General features: G+C 40.1%; 2 long non-coding RNA genes across 2 annotated transcripts; both read left to right on the forward strand.

Annotated features, from left to right (window-relative positions):
• Nucleotides 1-565: 565 nt before the first annotated feature.
• Nucleotides 566-2,303, forward strand: LOC141761834 (uncharacterized). The gene is made up of 3 exons (XR_012592646.1): nucleotides 566-1,362; nucleotides 1,466-1,680; nucleotides 1,779-2,303. It is a non-coding gene; the product is annotated as an uncharacterized LOC141761834 (long non-coding RNA).
• Nucleotides 2,304-4,055: 1,752 nt separating this feature from the next.
• LOC141761835 (uncharacterized) lies at nucleotides 4,056-24,735 on the forward strand. The gene is made up of 4 exons (XR_012592647.1): nucleotides 4,056-4,483; nucleotides 9,926-10,043; nucleotides 17,930-18,006; nucleotides 21,553-24,735. It is a non-coding gene; the product is annotated as an uncharacterized LOC141761835 (long non-coding RNA).
• The last annotated feature ends 6 nt before the right edge of the window (nucleotides 24,736-24,741 follow it).

The following is a 24,741-nucleotide window of genomic DNA, read 5'->3' on the forward strand; positions in this document are numbered from 1 at the left end:
TCCTTTATTTCAATGTTAACATTTGTACATATTTCCTTTTTGCATTCGTGCAAAAAATGGACAGTTTATATTTTGAAAATAAATAGCGCTGGTAAGACCACCCAAACAGAAAAATGTTCCCGATCAGGAAACAAGTATAATCAACTGATAGAAAAAAAAAAGAGGGGATGCACAATACAAAATATATATGTATTTTTTTTTTTATTGTCATCGCAATGTCAATTTGTGCAATGAACACATCACGAAAGATTGCGTTTTTTGAGTTAATTGAGAGTATCAATAAAATAATGCACTTTAAAATTATTTTTGTGTTCAGTCCAATAAAAGAATGTTGGAAATAATTTCCTTTCATTTTATTCAACATGCAATTTGATGTATTTTAGCAGCAGAAAGGAAATGGAGTAAACTTTAATATCCTTAGGTGCAAATGGCAAATAAAACTGAAACGTGTAATATAAGTCAGGGTGTCTCATTCCACACCAGTAGGTGGCAGCATCACCATGAACAGCGCTAACGTCACGTCCGGAGAAGCAAAGCATTGTGGGTGTTTTCTCTCCTAAACTGCAACGTATGCTGACCGTTGGAACGAACTCGTGACTGGAGAGAAGCTCGAGGAAGACGTGTCGTTTAAGCTCCCAATATTTACCAAATAAGTGTTGTTTTTTCTAGTTTTTTTATTCAAAAAGAGGACAGTTTGTTTAAAAAGGCTGTACTCGACAGTTTTTACCTTTTTAACTCAGAAATAGACACTTTTAAATCGCTCTACAAGACGAGAAGAAACCGCCAACTCACTCATTTTTACGACAGTTGTCTTTTGGAATTGGAGATGTGTATAGAAACCATGGATACCAGATCGAAACACGTGCGTAAAACCGACTGTCTGCTGCGTAAAACCGTGAAACCTGGATCAAAACTGATGAGGACCATCCGCAAATACCTCCGTCGAGAGGAAAAACAGAGGAGATCACAGCTGGCTAAACTCACCAGAGCTCTGATGGTGGTGGGAGACATCGAGAAGAAGAAGAAGAAAAAGGAGTCTGTGTGGTGTGAGGAGGAAGAAAGGAGAAACCACGCTGCTACGCCATCCGGAGCAATGGCGCCGCAAAACACCACGCAATACCTCATGGGTAATGTGTACGAAGACATGACGACGCATGTTTCTGCTGCACATCTGTATAGTGAATCACCAGCTGTGTGTGCTCCACTGGACTCTGACTACGACAGCTGTCTTGCCTTTCAACAGAGGGACTTTGAGGAGGTGTTTAACCTGGATTGATCTGGTTTACCTTGTTGAACTGGTCTCCTGGAGTCCTCGTTTTCCAGCACTGACTGTCCTCATAAGAGACAAATGAAAAAGAAGGTGTGCAATTATGTTGTAAAATGCTTGACTTTGAGTTGTGCAAATGTTTTGTTATATGAAACTTTGTCGCTTGATTCATGGTTGGGCTTTGATTTGTCCTCACAGATTGTTTCACATGCTGCACATCTGTATAGTGAATCACCACTGGACTCTGATTACGAGAGCTGTCTTGCCTTTCAACAGCGGGACTTTGAGGAGGTGTTTAACCTGTCTTGGTAACCCGTACTGAACCGGTCTACCTTGTTAAACCTGGTCTCCTGGATCCTCCCGGCCTCCTTTTCCAGCACTGACTGTCCAAATAAGAGACAAAGTGGAAAAAGGTGTGCATTTATATTGTAAATGCTTGACTTTTGAGTGTTTTATGCAAATGTTTGTTATAAAGCATGATTCATGGTTGGGCTTTATTTTATCCTCACAGCGGCGCACTGTGGATGGTGCCCGCCCGCCCCCCGCAGCAGGGAGCGCTCCTGAGCCCTGCAGAGGAACCAATCAAACGCACCTCCTCGCCTGGCCACAGGATTGTGTAATCCAGGTAAACCCGGGCAGGTATTGTGTCATTGATTGTGATGCGGTGTTGGAGGCTGAAAGTGCTTTCCACAGTTACTGTTGTCTGAGCATTTTCCAGGTCTCAGGTCTCGCACCCCTCCACCCATCCTGTCCGGACACATGGCTCTGCTGCTGCTGTGAGAGAGGAGCAGGAGACCATATGGAGGTCGGTCTTCAACGTGACTGTGACATGAGGTGACATTTATTGCCCATTTATTGGTTGTATTGACTTTTTCCAACAAAGTCCAAATGATGTCGTGTGTGTTATAATCCTGGCGGAAATATTTGTAAAGATAAGTGTGAAAATGTATTTAAACTGAGATTATAAAGGTGATAGATCCTGAGTGTGAAGTTTAATTGATAAAAATGTTCAATAAATATGCTGTTATATTGATAACTTATTGACTTTGTTTATTTTTTTTATGGAATACTGAAAAGGTACCCAAGACCTGCTGTAAATGTTTAAACTTCATAATATAATAAATCACAAGAGTAAATAATCTAAGGCATTCTGTAAAGCAACCTGAAACTATAAGCTTAAACCTGCATGTATGACTACATATGTAGGTTAGTCAATACAGTTAAGTCTATATAATAATAATAATAAACTTTATTTGTATAGCACCTTTCCAAACATAGTTACAAAGTGCTTTACATAAGTTAAAATAGTGCAAACATCAAGATGAGAACAATACAGAATAAAAACATAGGCCAAAATAAAATGTTGAACATAAGACTAGTGTACAAAAAGTCAACAATAATGAAATTTAAAACAAGGGATTGCTATTAAAAAGGCCTTCCTGTAAAGGTAGGTTTTGAGGTGTGATTTTAAAAAAAAGAAACAGTTTACTAGCCTGAGTTCCTCTGGAAGGGAGTTCAGCTGTGGGTCTCCCTTTGTAACAAGACGGGCTATACAACATTTGATTCCTCTATCCTTAGGCCATTCATTCAGAAAAGGTTAAACTTTACATAAAATCAAATGAAGTTGCAGCCTGCTTCACGCTGCACAAAATGATAAACGTATTTAAATATTTTGAATGAATAAAACTAGAAAAGGTGTATAAAAGCAGCGCTAAAGTAATACATATATATTAACAATGATGCTATATATACACATAAAAATATGGGGAATTATAGAGCTATTTTTAAAAAATGACTTGCTACAGCACACACTTTTCTCTGCTTTATTAGTCAATGTTTCAGTCAACAAGGACCTTCATCAGGACGTTAAGAAGATAAAATGGTGGTGTGTTTTCTTTTAAAAACCACCAAACCAATGTGATTGGATGACTGGAAGTGTCTGCCATCCCTATTGGTTGAGGAAGTGACATCATCACATATCCATTACACCATGAAAAAAAAACAGGAAGAGAAGAAGAATGCACGTCAAACAAAGAACATCAAACATACTTCACTATTGAAGGAAAAAACGAATCTTACCATAAATTACCAGGGTACATGATCATAAGTATAGAAGTTATAGAGCTAAAAACACTGCATGTATACCTGGTATGCACTCAATTATTTATGTCAAATGCAGTATGACAAAAATTCCAGGATGTCCTACTACATCCGGTTGCATTTTTGTTTACGCAAGCCTGCATGCTTTTGTCTATTCTGACCCACAATCCTTTGCGTAGCAGATATATGATGCAAGAGGGTCAAAGTTCAAGGTGCAATGTTACGACAAAAGTGTCCCAATTGTGTGCATAATGCATGCATATATATACTGTGTACCGCCCGCAGGCTTTCCTGGCCATTTTGGCAGTGCAAAAGTTTCATTTCCACACCAACAATCAAGTAATGAAAAGATGAGAACCATCAGTGGCATGACGTCAGACTCCTGCTGTCACAATTTAAAGGAAGTTGCAATAAGTGTGAGTCCCCAAAATGTTGCATTAACTATAAAAGTAATACTTTAAGCATCCACATGGTGGGAGTAGTGTCCAACAAACCGTTAGATCTCATGCAGGTCTCCTCAGAGCTGATGCCAGAGGAGAGGTGTTGATTATTGGTCCACTTTTAGATCATGTTGCGTGGCATTTGTTTCAGCGAAGGGGCACACTGCGGTACTTTTTAGATGAAGTCTTGCGGCAGCGGGCTTTGCGGGGACAAATGTCTCCGGTTACTAGTGTGACAACTGAACAGGATTAAAGCCTTTCATAGCTCAAAGGCCAGCCCTGTTTAAATTGTTGTGATTTACTGTATGAAGTTTAGCTAATCTATATCTGATATGAGGGGTTTTTATTATGGAGAAACAGTCTCTGAGGAGATCTTACAACAAACAGCACACTAAAAAGTTCCATGTCTATTTAAGGGAGAAAAAGGCTGCAGTGCAGTTATCTTGAATCTCTTTCTATCTGCGCCTGTCTGATTCAGAGGCTGATAGCTGCTGTGAGAAATAGCCACAGTTGTTGCTGTGTGGAGTGACGCATTGGCTTCACCTCTTTCTCTGTTATTGCTGCCGGCCCCAACGGGTCCACTGTGTGCTGCCTGGATTCAGCGCCTGTCAATCTAAAAAAGCCTCCCCCTGTGGTCCCTTAGGCTGAGTGTGATGGTCAGCAATTACACCTGAAGGTACACTGTGTTTGTTTGTTTGTGTTTGTGTGTGTGTGTGTGTGTGGAGAGAGACTTGGACAGGACTGCTGCTGGCTGATTAATGGATGCTCCTCTGGGCTGCCACAGCATCGATCCACTCGTGACTGGTGCAGTATTATTGTGTCCAGCCTTCATTGTCTCACATTTTGTGTCCCATCTGGTCATGTTTTATTTGGTAACACAGAATTTTACAGGTCTCGGTAGTTTATCATTTCCTAGGTAAGGAACCAGCATCTAAATGAATGTAAAGCTTCCTGGAAAGACACTAATATGTATAGGAGAATTTGAGAAAAACTTTCAATTGGCACACTTACAATTAATCTAGCATATCCTAGAGCAGGGGTGGCCAGACTTTTTTGATTGTGGGCCATATACAGAAAAAGTTCACGGGCCAAACAATAGTAAATGCGTAGTTTTCAACCAGTTACACTGCAAGAAAGTCTTACTAGACCAGAAAACCACATGTGCCATAGAAAATGTCATTTCTATAATAACTACCTAACAGTTTATCGTTTGACATTACAGTAGTTTATTAGTGTGCCCACATATTACAAAAAGTATTTTTGTATCGGTTGCTCTTTAATTTAATTTAAATTAATCCAATACTTTTAAACTCTAATACAGTGCATGGCCTAAGTGGCCACTTAAAATATTACAATGTTAAGTGTAAATCTGTAAATAGATTAAGTTAGAACATGCAGAAATTGCCAAATGTATCAATAAACTTGATGTTTAACATGAATATTCTAACTCCAGTGTTCGTCATACACACCTTGATCACATCAGTCAAATAAAGCAAAAATAAGGTATTCAAAAAACAAAACAAGATCAATTCAGTCATAATAAAACACAAATTAAAATCAATCTACATATCCTGTACCCCTTTCTGATCATAGATAAGAGAATATCCCAAAAGATTAATACAGATTTCTTGTTTGAGAAAGAAAATAACCGCTCCAGCACACGCTGACCTCTGACCTCCCTCTCAAGAGGACGAGTGGAAAGGAAGCTTATTATTTTTTCCTTCCAGAAAGAGTCGTTTTCAGCAGTAAGTAGTCTGTCCCCACCTTCAGCAGAGAAACTCACCCGTGGGAGGAAGCTTGGCTCCACATGAAGAGAGAGGGCGACCGGCCAAGAGTTGGGATTTGGCTCTGACGGGACTTTTTGGACACAGCCTCCTTTTAATTGGAGCTGTTAAAAGAATCTGGTGTGCGAGCGAATGTGTTTGTGTTGGTGTGAGTTCGAGCCCTACTTAGAGTGTGAAAACACATCAAGGATAAATGTCAGGCTCCAGTATGTGTGGAGGGAATTAAGGGGTAATCTTCACCCTCAAGTCCTTCTCTGCACCCCACATGAAGGCAGAAATACTGAGCCGATGACTATCTTGCCTGTGCTGACGCGTGTTTCGGTGTGAACTTCAGGACGCACCCCGGAGAAATCAGATTAGACGAGTTCTTCACATGAATCAAAACAGCGGAAGCAGCAGCAATTTAAGCTCCCACGAGAAGGAAATTCTGGCAGAGATCCTTTGTTGAGAGAAGTGACTTAAAAGTGTAAATATTTCAGCATTTTTCCACTCATGGGGTAGAACTTCAAAGTGATTTCTAACAGGAAACTGGGGAGTGGTGTGGGTGGGGTGTAGGTGAGTAATCAGTATGCTGAACGATTAGCATGAAGAGCATATCCTTGTCATGTAAACGCCGTGGTGAAAATGGGCGTCGATAGGCTTAACACCCATGGCTTAAAGCACCCTGATTTAAATACCATCCACAGTGTCCTGGGACTGTGAGGCAAATTAAATGTGATGACTTATTACTACTAGGGCTATTTACTTTCTAAATCTATAGATTTATTTGTTGTGGAACCATTTTAATCCCTCAGGTGGAACATAAAATTGAGTGTTTGACATTTTCCTGTACAGTAGGTGGCAGCAGAAAGATTGTCATCGCAGCCATCTTGTGGTTTAAACAAGCAGACAGGATCTGGATGATGAGTGTCTGAATCTCTCTGGTTGAGTTCTCATCATCAGGCACAGGATTTTAACACAGTCTGATAAATTACATTAAAGTGCACTAAACAAGATATGTTTTTTGTCTCTATATAATAGGTGACAAAAGGTGAGACCCTATTGTCGCAAGAAAACAGCACGATAGTTATTGATTTTGTAAATTTGGCATGATTGTGGTTGGAAACGCACAGGGGATCAAGCAAGAATTGCTCAAAACAATTACAACATGGATTTTGAATTTCTAGGTGTCCCTCTATAAGGTATAAACTAAAAAAAATGCCATTTTTAGACAGGTAATAAAAGTGTATTCGGAAGTATTTTTACATAAAACGTTACGATTTTGTTGTCATTTTTTTAAATGGACTGTAGAAAATCTTTCAGGCTTAAAAAAAACAGTGGATTTTCGCCCTTGAGAGCGCTGTTCGTACCCCGTGTGATACCAGAGGTCAAGGTTTATTTGTTATGTAACTTCCATACTTAAGTAACGTCACTTCCGTAGTTATTTGAATCCAAACCACAATCTTTTCCTAAACCTAACCAAGTATTTTTTTTTTTTGCCTAAACCTAACCAAGTTGTTTCCGGTGTCTTTAAGGGACACTTAGGTGGATGTTAACCTGCTGATACTCATATCCAATACACCTGACACATGTACAAACACATACAAATTTTTTGTGCATGTACATAACCACATCACTATAGTTTTTTATCTTAAAAGGAAGGACATAGTGTGTCGGTATTCTAGTTGCGCTTCCTGTTTAAAAGCCCTAAGATACCGCAGCATTAACATCATTGTCCTCTCTAACAGGAGTTTTTTTTTCACTTTTATTTGTGAAGGGTAGGTGTTCGCTCGGCACTAACGCACCCGGCGGCACACTCACACATTCACACCTATACCCATAGTACAACCACAATGTGGTCAGTTAGTTAGCCTCTGAGCAGCTCTAGTGGAGCAGTTGGGGGGGTTAAAGGTCATGCTCAGAGGAACCTCGGTGGTGGTAATTTGCCTTTCCAGATTTATCCCGTCTGTCTGGGGATCAAAACCCCTGTGGTCGCAAGCTTGTTTCTCGATTAAATTGGTCACCATTTTGTTGTGCTGCTGTTTCCAGTTAGCGATCTCCATCTCCCTGTGATTGTGAAGGTTATTAATACGAGACAGCGTACTGGTCCTAGACCCACTTTAGCCTTTCCTTTAGAGACTTGTATTGTGACCCAAATACAAAAAAAGCTAGCCGTGCCCAGCTCAGGCAGGGTGAGCGTTTCATTTCAACCACACACATTAAAACAGACAAGCACACACTCGCACAAAAAAGAAAAATAGGGCAAGAAGAAGGGGGCATAGACATTACCCCGTGTGCACCCTTTGGGAGTTAACCCCTCCGCTGTACCGGCTCATTAGTCCAAACAGTCCGAGGCGAGCAACTGAGGGATGTTTGTGCCACATCTATTTCCGTCCTCATTTCCCCGTTCCGCTTTGCTCCTCTGCAGAGACTGAGCAGGGGACGTTAATGGCCGTTGACCCAGCAGTTTCAGGGAAATAGGCAGGTAGAGAAGTTTGTGTGTGACACTGTGTCCAGGGGAGGAATTTGCAGCGTGCGGTGACAGTCCTCTAACTGTGTCAAGGACGTGAACAGACAAACGTAGAAGACCTGATTCAGTCATACACACACACACACTCCAGAGTGCAAACATTGCTCTCAAAAAGTAAATACTATTTCTGCTGTTCCACTGAGCACAAGCAGACATCTGACCTCTTTTAATTTGCCCTCCTTTCAGTGCTTCTTCACGGGCGTTTTAGTAAATATCAAGCGAGAGAGTTGGTGTACACTACAACAAGGATTCACACAATTTCTCTGCTCTCACGTTGCCATTTAAACGGTGTATTTTTAACTACTGCACGACACAAATACACACAGCATCTTCCCCTCGATTCAATCAATCCCGTGTTAATTTGTGAGCACAGCGCAAATGGCAAGTGTGACTCATCCATTCTCACACCCACACACACACACACACACACACACACACACACACACACACTGGACTGTCAATCTCGCTCTATACTTTTACGACGATGTGCCGGATTCTCGTGTCAGACCTCGTTTCATAACAGGTTGAGGAGGTCAGAGCAGAGGCGCAGACTGCCGGTAGTGGCTGCTGATTGGTGGTCGAAGGTGAGGAGGAGTGGCCACATAACTTCAGAGTTCAGGCATGCTGTTGTCCATGTTAGTCTGTCATTTCCTGGCAACACATGTCTACATCGGATCTGAGCAGGGAGAAATACATTTAAAAAGAAACTTTAAAGGAACAGTGTGTAATATTTAAGGGGATCTATTGGCAGAAATGGAATATAATGTTTTCTTTAGCGTATAATCACCTGAAAGCGGGTCCTCTTCACGGAGCCGGCCGCCATGTTTCTACAGTAGCCCAGAAAGGACAAACCGAACACTGGCTCCAGATGGGGCCATTCTCGTTTTCACGTTTCAAAGTTTCTCCTACACGTTTGGCACACAATCTGCAACCTTGACGCTTAAATGCCGCCAAATCCTACACACTGCACCTTTAAGTATGATTTCCTTCTCAGAAAAACAAGCATGTTTTCTGAAAAAGAGCGCAAGATGGTGCTGTGGACGTCTGCCGACATCACAACTGCGCCCATAGCAACGGCCTGTTATACATAACAACGGTCTGCTATAAAGAAATTACAGACCATCATGATTGACCAATCAGAATTGAGTATTCAACAAAGCCGTGTAAGAAAACTGCGCTATTTTATGCCTTAGATTATCATTTTGCTTTTACTTTTACTTGTGTGATTTCCCCTTTTATATATACATATTTTATGAGCATTGTTGAAGGAACCTGAGACCAAAGATTTTCATTGCAAATGACTGCTTTGCTGGAATTGACAAATAAAAGAACCTTGAACCTTGAAAACTCATTTCCCGACACGATGTCATATAACTATGGCTTCCCACACAAAGACAACAATGAACAGTTGTTGCTTTTATGCTTTTAAAGCAATTCTAAGTTTGATTTTCAGTGTGACATGTCATCAGATCACAGCGTTTTAAAACCCTGTCTCATAAAGATGAAATAAAAAGCCAGTACATTGAAAGTTTTAGGTCTGTTGTAGGTCTTCATTTCTTTTGGCTTGCCATTTCTGACATAGAAATGCATGTAGCATGGGTTAACTATGACTTTCATTAACCTTTGTCTGCACACGTTAAAATCTAACAACCACAACAGGTGTCTGGCTCGACCTACGTGCTTTGGGAACTGAAACAAAGTCATGTGTTCACAATATGGGCAAGTAGTCAAACACTGCAGAGGCATAGAATATAAACGGGTAATATTATAATGCAAAATGCGTGTTTAATGATAATTATATGTAAATTGTTGTTTTGTCTTGCAGCTGTGCTCATTTGTCTGTGAGAAGAATTCAATCGTCCTCATTCTGTGCGTTGGGACAGTCATGTCCCATTTGACCAGCTGAGAGGAAAAAGTGCCGAGGAGATCAGTGGCAGCATTCGGTGAGTCCCGGTGTCCCTGTCACTGCAGAGGCAGGGACAACTGTGTCATTGTCAGATATTGTCGAGGGCAGCAGAGTGTAAACAACAGATGGTTGCGTTTGTACCTGAACGGCATGTCAAGTCCAACCATTCAGCGTTCAGCTCAGCCTGTAAATACAGTCGCTGTCTGTCTGAGAAGCTGTGTATGAAATAACCTCTGCTTCTCAGATGGCTCGGGTGGGCTCGTGATTTTATAGGTTGGTGTATGGATTATGGGTTGTGTTTGACCTCTGAGCTAAAGGCAGAAATACCCTCTCTTTAATAAAGAAAACCTCTATGTCTTTATGGCACTAATATCCTCCTTTTATAGAACCATACTGACTTCCCAGTCTGCTTCAAATTACACATCTATGGAGCCCAGTAGTTACAGATGGGTGCAAAAAAAATGACACTCTCATAATGCTGTAAGTTACCGTAGCAGACCGTTGCTATGTATAACAGACCGTTGCTATGGGCTCAGATCGGATGTTGGACTCTGGCGGACTGTTTTTTTAAAGTCAAATTATTGATTTCTTAAGTAAGTAATTGCGTAATAAGCGTGCATTTTAGTGCTTGTGAGCATGCCCCACTGGCTATAGCTCACGGCCGTCGCATATGGCGGTTAGAGCTTAACACCGTTAGCTCTGTGAGCTCTGTTGCTGTTGTTTTCACTGTTAGCACCGTCGGCTGCGAGCCGCCGGCTCTGCCGTCGCCATGTTGAGAGCTGTGTGGAGGCAACAGAAATGCTACCAATCTCGCATTTAGCACCTTTAAATTCTAATTCCATTTAAAGGTCCCATATTATGCTCATTTTCAGGTTCATACTTGTATTTTGTGTTTCTACTAGAACACGTTTACATGCTGTAATGTTAAAAAAAAACTTTATTTTCTCATACTGTCAGCCTGAATATGCGTGTATTTACCCTCTGTCTGAAACGCTCCGTTTTAGCACATTTTGACGGAATTGCAACAGAATTGCATTGCTAGGCAACAGTTTGGGTCCATGTTTACTTCCTGTCAGCTGATGACATTCACACACACACTGCAACCAGGAAATAAACTGGGACACATTTAGAATGTTTACGTTTAAAATTATGTCAAGGGTCTAAATATTGTATATTCGTGACATCACAAATGGGCAGAAATCCTGACAGCTTGTTTCAAATGCAGAGTTTCTGAATACGGGCTGTGTGTGTTTCCCAGTGGATTGAGTTTTTCGATACTTTCACAGTATTTATATAGGACTTAAGCCTGCTTTATTATAAAAAAACATGAGAATCTCACTTTTTTATAATATGGGACCTTTAATACAGTTAAAATGAACTCTCCACTATAGGCTCTTAAAGTACAGTGTTCAAAATTTGACTTGATGGGCAACTGCAAAATCTCAAATGAGCAATTAGTTATGGGATTTATGCCTATATATTCAAAAACATTAAAAGATTCTTTGTTTAGATAGCATTTTATAAGTATTTAATCCTTTAATTTAACTAAAGCCTCAGTAGCCTTCATTAAAATGAACGTGTTTTTTCCCAGTGAATGAATTATCTCGGGGCTTTGGCCTAAAAGCTCACAGCCACCTCAAAGAAAAACAGATCAGTATTCTCTAGAGATCACTGAGTAACTTCTGATGAAAACACTTGTTTGGGATGCATTCAAGCAGATTCCCCTCTCGCCTGCCTGCCTGCCTGCCAGCCGGCGGCCACTTTTGCTCTGACTTTGTTGTGTGGCTGGGTTAAAAATGAGGTGTAATAAGCTTGAGTCAATACAGAGCTGTGAGTTTTGGCAGGAGCTAAATAAGACGGAGAGGGATCGATGTGATGAGGGAGTCGAGGACGACGCGAGCCTGCTCCACCCCGTTGCACCCCCATCGCCTGCTGCTGGACACGCTGACTGTCAGCTATTTGTCACCCAACGCTGACATGCAGAGAGGTGCAATCATAGAGACACAGTGTCACTCAGAGACATCAGTCTGCACTGCTTACTTTTGTTTCAAAGCAGCGTAGGGGTGTGCACATGAATACGGTGCATGGAAATGTCCCTGCATAAACATCAAATTATGCTCTCTGTGTGGACAGTAAAGGCCACTTATAAGAAGTGCACCAATACAATTGTGCAAACAGATAGAAAAAACAAAGCACACACACGTATGGAAGAAGACGAGCTGTGGAATCGATCACGCTTACTCTTCCTCGCCAGTGCCAGGAATAAAAGAAGAAAATTGATTTTTGCTAAATTCTCTGCGGTGAAGGATGACTCACACCGTCTCGCCGCCTTAAGAAGAAAAAAATGGAAAAGTGGCAAGAACAGCAGCACACAAACAATCCTCCCGAACCTCACGGATGAAGACAGACCATCATCACCTGTAGATTTGACGCCGATAAGTGCGAAAAGGGTTCATTTATTCGTGCGGCGAGTGTCAGCAGGCCTAGCAGCTGTTTATAAGACATCTTACCCCCTCAGTAGTACTTTCGCCCTCGGTGCCGCTCCTGTCAGAAACTGTCCACACTCCCCTCTCGACGGCTGCATCTAAATTTGTTCTGTTCTATCCTGAGACTTTTGTGGTTCTGTGAGCTCTCCCAGAAGAAATGTGTCAACTTGTCGTTGTGGATCTGTGTCAAAGTCAGTCATAAATGCCTCCGCAGCCTGGGTAATCTGTCACCACCGATGCAACGTTACAGTATTGTATCTAAATTGTCAGTGCGCTCGGGCAGGAAGATAATATTGAAGAAATTGTCTGAGAGAGAAACAGCACCAGAGACGGCTCAGGGACAACAGCACAAGACAGGACACAAAATACACATTATACTGTACATACTATGTCTTCAGGCAACATGTCGGTGTCTAACTGGATGTACGAAAAAGGCAATAACTTTTATTTATCCAGGGATGATTCTCTGAGTATTCATGACTCTTTCACTCAGTTACTCACATTTAGACTGGAGGTAAAAGATATTGAGATTAAAATATGTTTTTCCTGAAAAATGGGGCAAAGAAGGCAGCATGAAAAGATCATTACAACAATATATGGACATGGGCGGATTATGAGACGATAGGCCTCTGGGTACAGACATGCAAAAGACCCCACCACCTCTCCTATATAGGAGCAAGACACACAGACTTTATAGTTGTTTAGCCTCTTTTTGTAGTTGTTTTGGGTCTCTCTGTAGTCATTATACATCTCTCTGTGGTTATTTTGTGTCTCTTTGTAGTTGCTTCGTGTCTCTTTATAGTCAGTTTGTGTCTCTTTGTGGACGTTTTGTGTCTCTTTATAGTCAGTTTGTGTCTCTATGTGGATGTTTTGCCCTTTTTCATAGTCATGAGTCTCTCTGTGGTCATTTTTTTTTCTTTATAGTCATTTTGTGTGTCTTTGTAGTCATTTTGAGTCACTTTGTACTTGCTTTGTGTCTCCTTGTGGTTGTTTTGCCTCTTTTCATAATCGTTTTGAGTGTCTTTGTGCGCATTTTATGTCTCTTTGTAGTCATTTTGTGTCTCTTTGTGATTGTTTTGCCTCTTCTCATAGTCGTGAATAGTCTGTTTGTGCCTCTTTGCAGCTGTTTTGCATCTTTTTGTAGTTGTTTTGGTCTCTTTGTAGTCTTTTTGTATCTCTTTGTAGTCACTTTATGTTTCTTTGTGGTCATTTTGAGTGTCTTTGAGTGACATTTTGTAGGTGAAGGGGGCCAGGGGGGCCGTGGCACACTGGTCCCTGGGCCTGTGCCAGATAGGCCCATTCAGTAATTCAGCCATGTATATGGAATACAGACAGCATACAAACAGACGAAGAAATCTGTGACACAATGCATGAAAGAGCGAAGACATCATCCAGTAAAAGCATACAGGTATTTTGAAGGAGGATTGGTGGAGGAAGTAGATCAGATGCCACTGATTGGATAGGAGGAGCTGGTTGATTAGGAGCTTCCTGAAACAAAGAAGGCGGGTACACAGAACACAATAACACTAATAATTTTAACTAATTTAGGGTCTTTTTTTTACATTGTTCCAGATAAAAGGGGCTGGAAATCTTTTTTGAAGTGAATGAAGGAGGAACAATGGAGGTGAGTGAAAGGAAAGATGGGTAGAAGGTTAGTTAAAGGGAAGTATGAGTTGTTGGAGAGGGAAGAAGAAGCTGAGACCAGGTTATTTGTATGCTTAATTCTAATTGTTCATGATTTAATACACTCTGTGTTGGGCCTTTAACATCAGCAAACACTCTTTTAGCTGATGTTGTGTAAGGAGACCCATGAGCCACATTATCCGTGCAGGCCGTCAGACTAAACTTGCCCCCAATTAATGACACAACAACTGGGTTTTAAAGCGCCGGACCCAGGAAGCTTTTTCATGTCTCGTTGGCCGCGCTGCTGCCCTCTTGTTCGCATGTGTGATTGCTTTGATTTGGCCAGTAATTACTTTAGAGCCAGCTGGTTGTTGAAGTAGAGTCACCAGAGGATACCCTGGAAACATTTTAATTAGTTTAAAATCATGATTCACTATCCTCTCCATTAGATGGACGTATAAAAGCAGGTGTTAGGGTTTTTCAGCGTGTCGTGTAATTTGCGGCGCTCTGGCACATTAAACGATGAAAATTCACAGCTTGTGCAATAAAGTCATGAAGTTTTTGTGGCAGGCTTCTGTACTCATTTTAGCACTTTATGACTTGGCGTGCTGCCCCGTTGTAATCGGGAGCAGGTTTTCTGGCTTGAGGGCAGGTTGAGTTATGTTGAGTGGATTTCAGCTGTTTACATTTTGTGTTTCCGCTGCCATTTGGTCAAATTAGGTTCGGACAGTTTATATTGTTCATTGTTTTGGCCACATTGTGACTGGAATGTCATGTCAAGTGAAGGATTGCTGATTCACTCGACTTATAAACCCCTCACGTTCAACATCATGCAGCTTTAATCACCACACGGCTGATGTTTATTGAACTCTAAACATATTAAGAAATGTGATGATAGTTCAGAGATTCACAACTTGATGTTTGGGTTTAATTTCCAATTTATTTGGATCATTTAGATTTGATTTAAGAGGGTTTCCCCACCTCTGCTAGACTACATTGCTGATATTGCTCAGCCTTGCAGCTCTCTCTCGTCTCTCTCTCACATCCCACCAGTCTGTTTCCCTTGACAACCATATCTACTGTTCATAATTATGCAAACGATATGGATCTCTGGGCCAAATAGATGCTCGTAAACAAGCAACCCCTTCGACCATCCCTGTGTTTGTCTATCTAAAGTGGCTGTGATTACCGTTGGAGGTGGAGGCGTGAGTTTAATTGAATGTCACAACTCATTTCTTTTTCCATATTTGCAAAAGGTCAGTTTTTAAATGAGCACAACTGTATGCAGGGACACGTGGGCGTGTAATTTCAGTTTCAAATTTAAGCCTCCTACTCGTCAAGAAACGGACAAGAGATTGACATTTTTGTACTTTTGCTTCCCACACTTTGGAAGGGTCTATTTCTGGTCCGTCAGTGCTAATACTTTATATCAACCAACCACCCAAATCGTTTCTTTTTCCACTCCCGCTTCCATTTCCAGGCAGAACAAACAGTCTTTTCTTTCCTTCCATTTTTTCCCTCATTCGTCCATCAGTGTAATTGCACTCTTTCCAGGAATAGAAAAGGAGCTGCCACAGTCCTGTCAAGGAGCCCGGTGGTTAAAGCGTCCTTCAGGAGGCCATTCAAACACTCCGGAGCTTCGGTTTGTTTCTGAACAGTTTGCGGAGTTGCTCACACCTCGGTTGTGTCACCTCAGTTTCTTTTTCTAGACTTGAGCTCGCCACCGAGTAGCTGTTTTTGGTTTTCTGAATCAGCAGCTGAATCATTCATGTCAAAGTACACAGCATATTTTTTCTGCATGATGATTTTTCCATGACAGTTATTTTGGTTTATAGGGATTGTTTTTATAGTTATAAAAGCTATATAAAATAACACATTATATCAGTGGTTTTTCTAGCTGATTAGACTGTTGTCAGGCTATTAAATAGGCATTATCAGTCGCTATAAGACCCATAGATGTGGGTCAATAGGGGCCTACCACACCCAATAGTAGGTTTTATCATCTATTCACATGGTCGATCACCAAAAGAAGGTATAAAAGAAGACGACAGTGACCGTAGTACTTTTGAGAGAAGCAGAAGTGGAAGTCAGGCGCTGTCGTATAGACAGCATGAAAGTCCATAACGTAGTTTATTTTAAGCAAAAACATGATGTTTTCCCTAAACTTAACTAGTGTTTTTGTTGCCTAAACCTCAAGAAGTTGTAGTTTTGTCGCCTAAACCTAAAGAAGCCTTTTTGTATGTGATCAAAACGTAACGTTTCATTCTGTTTTAGGTGTTTGAACGTGTCGATTTTAAGTTTCACTTTCACTTTTACAACGTAGTAAGCCTCTTATTACCCACATCTATGGTGCTTATTGCGACTGATGACACCTATTTAATGGCCTGATAACAGTCGAATCGGGAACATTTATACAATGCACAGTTAATACAACAGAATAATTTTACTGATGATATTAAACATCAGTAAATTTAGAATTGGCTGCTTTCAGCTTAGATGTTGAATTTTAATATCATCAATTGTAAGTACCTGTTTTGAATTAGTAAGAGATGAGAGGTAATAAGATGTGATTATGGGATTTGTTGTCTCTGCTTGAAAAAATAACAGAAATATGTTCTTTAAACTGACTTGGGAGTAGAGCTACAACTAATGATTATTTTCATTGTCGATTAATCTGTTGATTATTGTCTCGATTAATCGATTAGTTTTTTCCCAAAGCCCAAGATGACGTCCTCAAATGTCTTGTTTTGTCCACAACTCAAAGATATCTAGTTTACTGTCATATATAGAGGAGTAAAGAAACCAGAAAATATTCACATTTAAGAAGCTGAAATTAGAGAATTTGGACTATTTTTTCTAACAAAATGACTCAAACTGATTAATCGATTATCAAAATAGTTGCCGATTAATTTAATAGTTGACAACTAATCGATTAATCGCTACAGCTCTACTTGTGAGTCCACATGCTTGCAGAGCAAACAATCAAATTATTGGTGTACCTTAAAAAAACTTAATTCAAAAGCTAAATCTTATTATTTTTATGTAGATAGATAAAGATTGTAAAACAGTGAGTTGAACAAGTTTGTCCTTAATGGGTGCATAGCTTGGAATGGGTGATCCAAATACACAATAAATAGCCTGTAGCACTCATATGTGTTCCTGTCCCTCCTATCTGGCAGTACAAGCATGTACTGTACAAATATAGCTCAGCCCCTGTGTGGTATGTATTACTGTAAAGGTGGGAGCATAAGTGGTTGTTTCGCCCTCTCTGCCGTGCACACAGCTGTGACTCACTCTTATTACGTCCAGCAGTTGCTTCTTTCATCTCTCCCAGCTTTAGTTCTGAAATCCAGTCGCTTTAATTTATCATCTAAAAGCATTTTTAAAGCTGCAGCAAGGACACCTCACTCGCCAGTAGAAACCGCCTTGAAAGTGTTTTCAGTCTCTCTGTCGGCTTTGTCCTCGTTCATCGCCTGTACCCTCTTGTTCAGTTTCCTTCGTTTTTTTTCACTGTTGTATGTCATGTCGTCCCTCCCTTCCCTGTGCTTTTCAAAAGATGGTGAGAAAGAAGAGTCTTGGCAAAGAGTTTTACTTGCTCATTTAATATCTGGATAAGTAAAAGGGATTTTGGGGATATGCTTATTCTCTGTCCTGCAGAGATACCACAATACCACTGTCATATTTTTGTTAAAGAGGACGTGTTATGCTTTTTTCCCTTTCCTTTAGTGTGTTATATAGTTTTTTGTGCATGAAAAAGGTCTGCAAAGTTACAAAGCTCAAAGTCCACGCCAAAAAGAGTTTCTCTCCCCGACAGAAACACTGCTCCTGAACTGCCTGAAATGCCTTGATTGAAGTCCCGCCTTTTCTTCCGTAACGTGGTGATGTCACCAAGTAAGACATTTGCATAATACTACTATAATAGTTTGGCATAAAGCATTTTTTTTTAACATTAAAGCATGTAAACATGTTCTAGGTCCTCTTTAAACATGTAGCTACAGCTGGGGTACAGTTAGCATAGCTTAGCATAAAGACTGAAAATATTAGGAAACAGTTAGCCTGGCTCCGTCCAAAGGTTTAGAAATCCGCCTACTATGTTTATACCATCAGTATAGCAGGAAATATAACAGGCTACACTGACAAATATCAATGAATTTTGAAAAATATCTATTAATTATTATAAAAATTCAATAACTGGCAAAAATATTTTTTGTGTGTTTGTTATTGTTAATATTATGACTTTAATATATGGCTTAATCTGCATTGTATAAGTGCCAAGTTGCTAAAGAACCGAGGTATATGGGAATGTTTGAAAACATGCAAATGCCTTTAAGTGTACCACAAAAATGCTGAAATTCTTGGCTAATTATCAGGGTGTTCGCACATTTCCAGCAAAACTTCATCGTGCTTACAACATTTTCACTGGCTTTTCTGTTTATTTCTGTTCTTTTTTTTTTAATGTTTCTTCATTTATTCAGTCTGTCACCAAGTTTTAATGCCAAGCCACTGCACTGGAAGCAATACAGTATTTCTCACACTTTTTAATACTAAGTGATGAAAAAATATTGGCTGGGTAATATGGTCTGATGTGGCTCCAGTCAGAGTCAATCTGTGCTGTTTGTACTAACTGCCTTGGGCTGGCATTTACCTGCAATGTCCCTATTCAATTTCAGTGTACAGTATATGTGTTTGGAGGCCAGGGGGTTAGTAACATGGAGATCACAGACGTTGCATAAGTTTGTGTTTGTGAAGGATAGAATCCTTCACCCTCGGCCTCTCTGTAAATTATCTCATCTCTGTCATTAGCCAATCTTCTTAGAGTCTGCCTCCCCGCCAGGCTTGCTGCTAAAATGCTAATGAGGCCCGTGCCCTGCAATTACAAAACACACACAACCGCAGAAACACACACCTCTCTGTGTCACCCAATGGGGGGCATAACAACCCCCGTGCTGCGCCACACTCGAATCGATGAACAGACTTCACTTTGGGCTATATTAATATGAGACATTACATTAGTCCAATTACAATCTAATTAAGAGCATTTGGTGTGACTGTTCATGAGGGTCGAGGGAACCAGATGGAGGGAAAGAGGGAAAGGGCTGAGAGGTGAAAGCAAGTCTGGTTTAGCTGTCGATGTCAGTCGGCCCACCACTTTGGTTCCAGACTGAGATATCTCAACATCGTGGATTGGCACAAAATGTTGTACACACATTCATGTTCCCCTCAGGTTGAACTGTAATAACTTTTGTGATCCCTTTAAAAAGGGACGTATTATAAAAAAGTGAGATTTTCATGTTTTTTTTATTATAAAGCAGGCTTAAGTCCTATATAAATACTGTGAAAGTATCGAAACGTTCAATCCACAGGGAAATACACACAGCCCGTATTCAGAAACTCTGCATTTGAAACAAGCTGTCAGAATTTCTCTCCATTTGTGATGTCACAAATATACAATATTTAGACCCTTTACACAGTTTTAAACATAAACATTCGAAATGTGTCCCAGTTAATTCCTGGTTGCAGTGTATGTGAATGTCATCAACTAACAGGAAGTACACATGGACCCAAGCTGTTGCCTAGCAACGCAATCCTGTCGCAATTCCGTCGCAATTCCGTCAAAATGCGCTAAAACGTAGCGTTTAAGACAGAGGATAAATACAGGGATATTCAGGCGAACAGTATGAGGAAAATAAAGTCTTTTTTTTAACATTACAGCATGTAAACATGTTCTAGTAGAAACACAAAATAGAAGTATGAACCTGAAAATGAGCATAATATGGGACCTTTAACTTTTCATCACCTGCAAATTAATAATGTTCTCATCAGCCTCAGCTGTACTTTGTGTCGTATAGTGCTAATTAGCAAATGTTAGCAGGCTAGCACGCTAAACTAAGATGTTGAACACAAACATGATACAAGATAAACATCAGCATGTTAGTATTACCACACCGATCATGTTAGTATGCTGGTGTTAGCATTTATCTCAAACTCTCAGAGAGCAGCTAACACGGCTGTCGACTCTTAAAAGTGCAGTGTGTAGGATTTGGCGGCATCTAGAGGTGAGGTTGCAGATTGCAACCAACTGAAGCTTCTCTCGCGTGCCAAGCGTGTAGGAGAGCTACGGTGGCCAACATAAAAAATGTGAAAACTTGAATGGCCCTGTCTAGAGCCAGTGTTAAGGTTGTCCGTTCTGGGCTACTGTAGAACGTGGTGGCCGGCTCCGTATGTAGATATAAACAGCTCATTCTAAGGGAACAAAAACACAACAATTCTTATTTTCAGGTGATTATACACTAAAGAAAAGATACTTATTAATATTATATTTCTGCTCATAGATTCCCCTAATGGCTACACACTGTACCTTTAAGTCTTTTTTTATTATAACAAAGAGAAAAGCTGCAAACATATACAGTATTTCCTTTGGGTCAAATTAAATAATTCCAATGAAATATAGTGGCATTTCTAATTTATAGTGCATTATGGGATGAACTGAGGCAGATGGTTCTCATACCTTGTATTATTAAAATTAAAAAGAATGAACTTATTACTGTGTGTCAAAATCATATCTAGTTAACTATTGGCTCAAAGCTGGGTGGGAGTAATGGACACAATATGCTTGTTTTATTGGTGCAAATGGTCCCCATCTGTATAAATACACTTTTTAATGATACAGTACAATATTATAATTTATAGAAAATGATTTTGTGGATGCCCTGACAGAGTGCCACGGACCCCACTTTGAGAATCACTGGCTTAGAGACAGAGAAAAAAAGGCACATGTGACAAAGGTCCTAGTCTGGAATCAGACTGAGGACGTCACAGCCACATGATAGGTGCCTTTAGCCAGCCCAGCCACCCACACACGGATTAATGTTGGGGGAAAAAAAATTAGATGTGGAGACACTAAAAAATGTAGTTCAACATGGCTGGGGTTGGAGGCTGACTTAATTTATGCTGATTAATCTGCTCATAAACACATCCCTCCCAGTGCGCACTGCTTTCATATCATATTCCATTTTTAGGTATTTGTTTTTTTTATCTTTTAGGCATAAATCAACACAACACCACTCAGGGTTTTTGAGTCAAGCATGCATGTTGCTTTGTGTGAGACAGAGGCTGGAAAAAAAAAAATCCTGTTTGTACGCCGTTGCCAGGTAGAGCTCTGTAGGGATTTGGTTATGAGCGTGTGACTGTGCATGTTATGTGTGTGTTTTTGGAGAAATTACTATGGGAGGCTGTGTATTTACCCTGCATGGCAAAATCATTTTGTTGACTGTGTGGAAAAATCAGTTTCTCCCTGCAAAGCCCGGAGGCAGTGGTCCACATGGTGGCGCTCTGAGTCAACGTCAAATCTCTCTTTTAGTGACACTTGCTCCTGTTCTCACCTACATATCTCTCATGTCCTCTTGTGCTTCTCTGTTTCCTCTCTTGTGTTGACAGAGGCTGCATGTCACACCATCTGCCATGCCATGTTGCTGTGTCGGAAGTCTTCGAAGGGGGGGACGTTTTTATCAGTTCTGCTCCAAGGCCTGGCTTGGCTGCATTTGCACTCAGCAGCACACACATAAAAATCAGTGTATATGAGCATATGAGTGTGAATTTGTCTAATTTTGAACTCTGATGAGTGATTTACATTAAGCCAAACCGATGGAAGGGAAGTGGACGTGGGTGGAAACGAGAGCGAGAGTTGGTTAATTCTGTCTGAGCTGGAAGCCTCGGCCCCCCCAGTCAGAACATGGGGGCTTGTCTGTTCTGCTTCCAGAGAGCGCTGTGAGATGCCCCGTGGAGGAGACGCACGGGGCAGCAACCAAAGGGAAGTCGGCGTGGGATCACAGGGACAGGGGGGGGATTTTAATAAGGGTATTCAAATTTGTGGTTTGTGTATGTGATTTGTGTGTATGTGGTTAGAAGAGAAGGAGTGTAGATTGGCTCTGATTAGACTCACACACACATAGCCTACACACAGGGTTATTTTTAGCCACTGTCGCACTCTTCGCCCAACCCCTGTGCTCTGTCTCTCTCAGCACAGACCCCCCCCTCCTCCTCTTCTTCAGTGAAGAGAAGGACAGCAATTCATCAGTATTTTTTGGGACAAATAGTTCCTTTTCGTCGTCAATTTGCTGCAGGAATGAGGTGTTAGGAAGAGACAACAGGGGACAAGTTCATAAAGAGCAGGAAGCAGAGTGAGATGGAGAAGAGGAAAAATCAATCCTGCCTCCTTTACGTCTGCCCGTCTCATTTTCCCTCTTCTATACCGACTCCAACACACAAAGATATTGATATGTGTCGTCTTCCAAAGCACCTCTCATTGTTGTGAACATGGCTATTGAGCAGTGACAATTAATGTCCCAGTATAATCAATAACAGTCCTGTCTGTTCTCCACACATCACTAGATATATATACTGTATATAGTGTCCATCACTCTCTGGGAGACAGATTTTTGGAGCTCAATTCTGTTAATTCACACATAATATCTGCATATTTCCACCTTGCACAGTATTGATCGACTGGTGACAGTCAACCCCCTGGAGGGTGATCCTGTTTGTGCAGTAAATGAGGCAATTTCTATTTCGGTCACTTTCCTCATGTAACATGATGTAGATTGTCGATAAGAATTGCATCTCGACATGTCTCTCCTGGATCGATATGTTTTTTTTTCTGTGCGCTCCCATTGATTTATGCCTCAGTATTGCTAAAATGAACTGGTGCCGCAGCTTTATCGACCACTTCAGCTCCCATCTCACTCGTCACGTGGTCAGGCACATGCAAACATACATGTAGGGTGAGTGTATGTGGTGCCAGTGACAGCTTCCCTGGGGCATTAAGAAACTGTGGTCCCTTCTGTCCGACTTGCATTTGCCACAGTCACACTGCAGTGCTGATATATATAACGTCACTCCGTCTTACTGCAGAGCAAATGATGTATAAACTATTTTAGTTGAGCAAATGACACAAGGTCGAGAAATAAAATTGTGTTTTAATACGGTTAGACGATTAAGGAATTATAATCAAGGCACAGAATATACAGTTAATAACAATGTGAGAGCAATTAAATCATCATTATAATTATGGGACATGAATTAGAAATGACTGTGACTGCAGCCGAAGTAACTACTCAGAGTCAAATTAGTACTTATAGTCTGCAACAGATTGGCTGATATGAATTTAACAGCAGTATTACTTTAACGAATGTATGAGAAATGGCAGTAGGCCTACACACTTTTATTATTTGAATTTGACACATTAAGTCATATACACAACATAACTCACATGATTCAGTACATATCAAAGAGAGTGATGCTTTTCTCAGTGGTGGGAAGTAAATTACTCAAGTACTTAACCTACATTTAAGTTTGTCTCATACCTTACTTGAGTATTTTATTACTGTATATTCCACTTCATTTCAAAAGGCTATAGTGTACTTTTTAATCCACTACATTTATCTGATTTACCGTATTAGTTACTTTGAGTAGCAATACAATCACTATAAAAATACATACTCCATTTCAAGTGAAAGTCCTGCATTCAGAAACTGTACCTCAGTAAAAGTACAGAAGTATAATCAACAAAATGTAATACAGTATCAAAAGTAAAAGCCCTCATTATGCAGAGTTATATTATTGGACCATTATTTATGTATTTATACATGTTGGTAAGCGGTGCTTTAATGATGTAGCTGGTCGAAGTGGAGTTAAAGGACCCATATCATGCTCATTTTCAGGTTCATACTTATATTTTGTGTTTCTACTAGAACATGTTTACAAGCTGCAATGTTAAAAAAAAACTTTATTTTCCTCATACGGTCTGCCTGAATATACCCGTATTTACATTCTGTCTGAAACGCTCCGTTTTAATGCATTTCAACGGAATTGCGTTGCTAGGCAACAGTTTGGGTCCATGTTTACTTCCTCTCAGCTGATGTTATTTACATACACTGCAACAGGAAATAAACTGGGACACATTTAGAATGTTTATGTTTAAAACCGTGTGATGATCTATATATATATATAATATATATTGTAAATTTGTGACATCAGAAATGGACAAAAATCCTAACGGCTTGTTTTGAACGCACAATTTCTGAATAAGGGGCTGTGTGTATTTCTCCATATATTGAGTGTTTTGATAGTTTAACAGTATTTATGTGAAAGATGTGAAAATCTCACTTTTTTACAATATGGGACTTTAAATATATCTATGCATTTTACATATGGTTTGTATAAAATCTTAAATATAACGTACTTTTTTATTCCTCCGCTACATTTAATTTACAGCTATACTTAACTAATATATTTGCCTTTTGAAAGAAATGGAGTAGAAGTATAAAATAAATTGGAAATACTCTAATAAGAAGGCTAAAAGTACCACAGTACTTAAGGAAGTGTACTTATTTTTCACCACTGGACCAGTAAGTAGGCCTATAATAAATAATGCCCTATCTAGATTTAAGTGACCTGTTGTTACCAATATGCTTATGCTTTTGTATCTCAAAAGCTGTTTCTCTTGAATATAATTTATGAGCTCCACAGGGGGTTAACTGTCAAACTCATTTGTTATTTTTATTTATTTATTTGTTTTATTATTATTTGTTTTTGGTTATTTGTTTTTTTTATTTTTATTTTTATTTT

The sequence above is a fragment of the Sebastes fasciatus genome, chromosome 23, assembly GCF_043250625.1.
Source record: "Sebastes fasciatus isolate fSebFas1 chromosome 23, fSebFas1.pri, whole genome shotgun sequence".
Lineage (NCBI taxonomy): Eukaryota > Metazoa > Chordata > Actinopteri > Perciformes > Sebastidae > Sebastes > Sebastes fasciatus.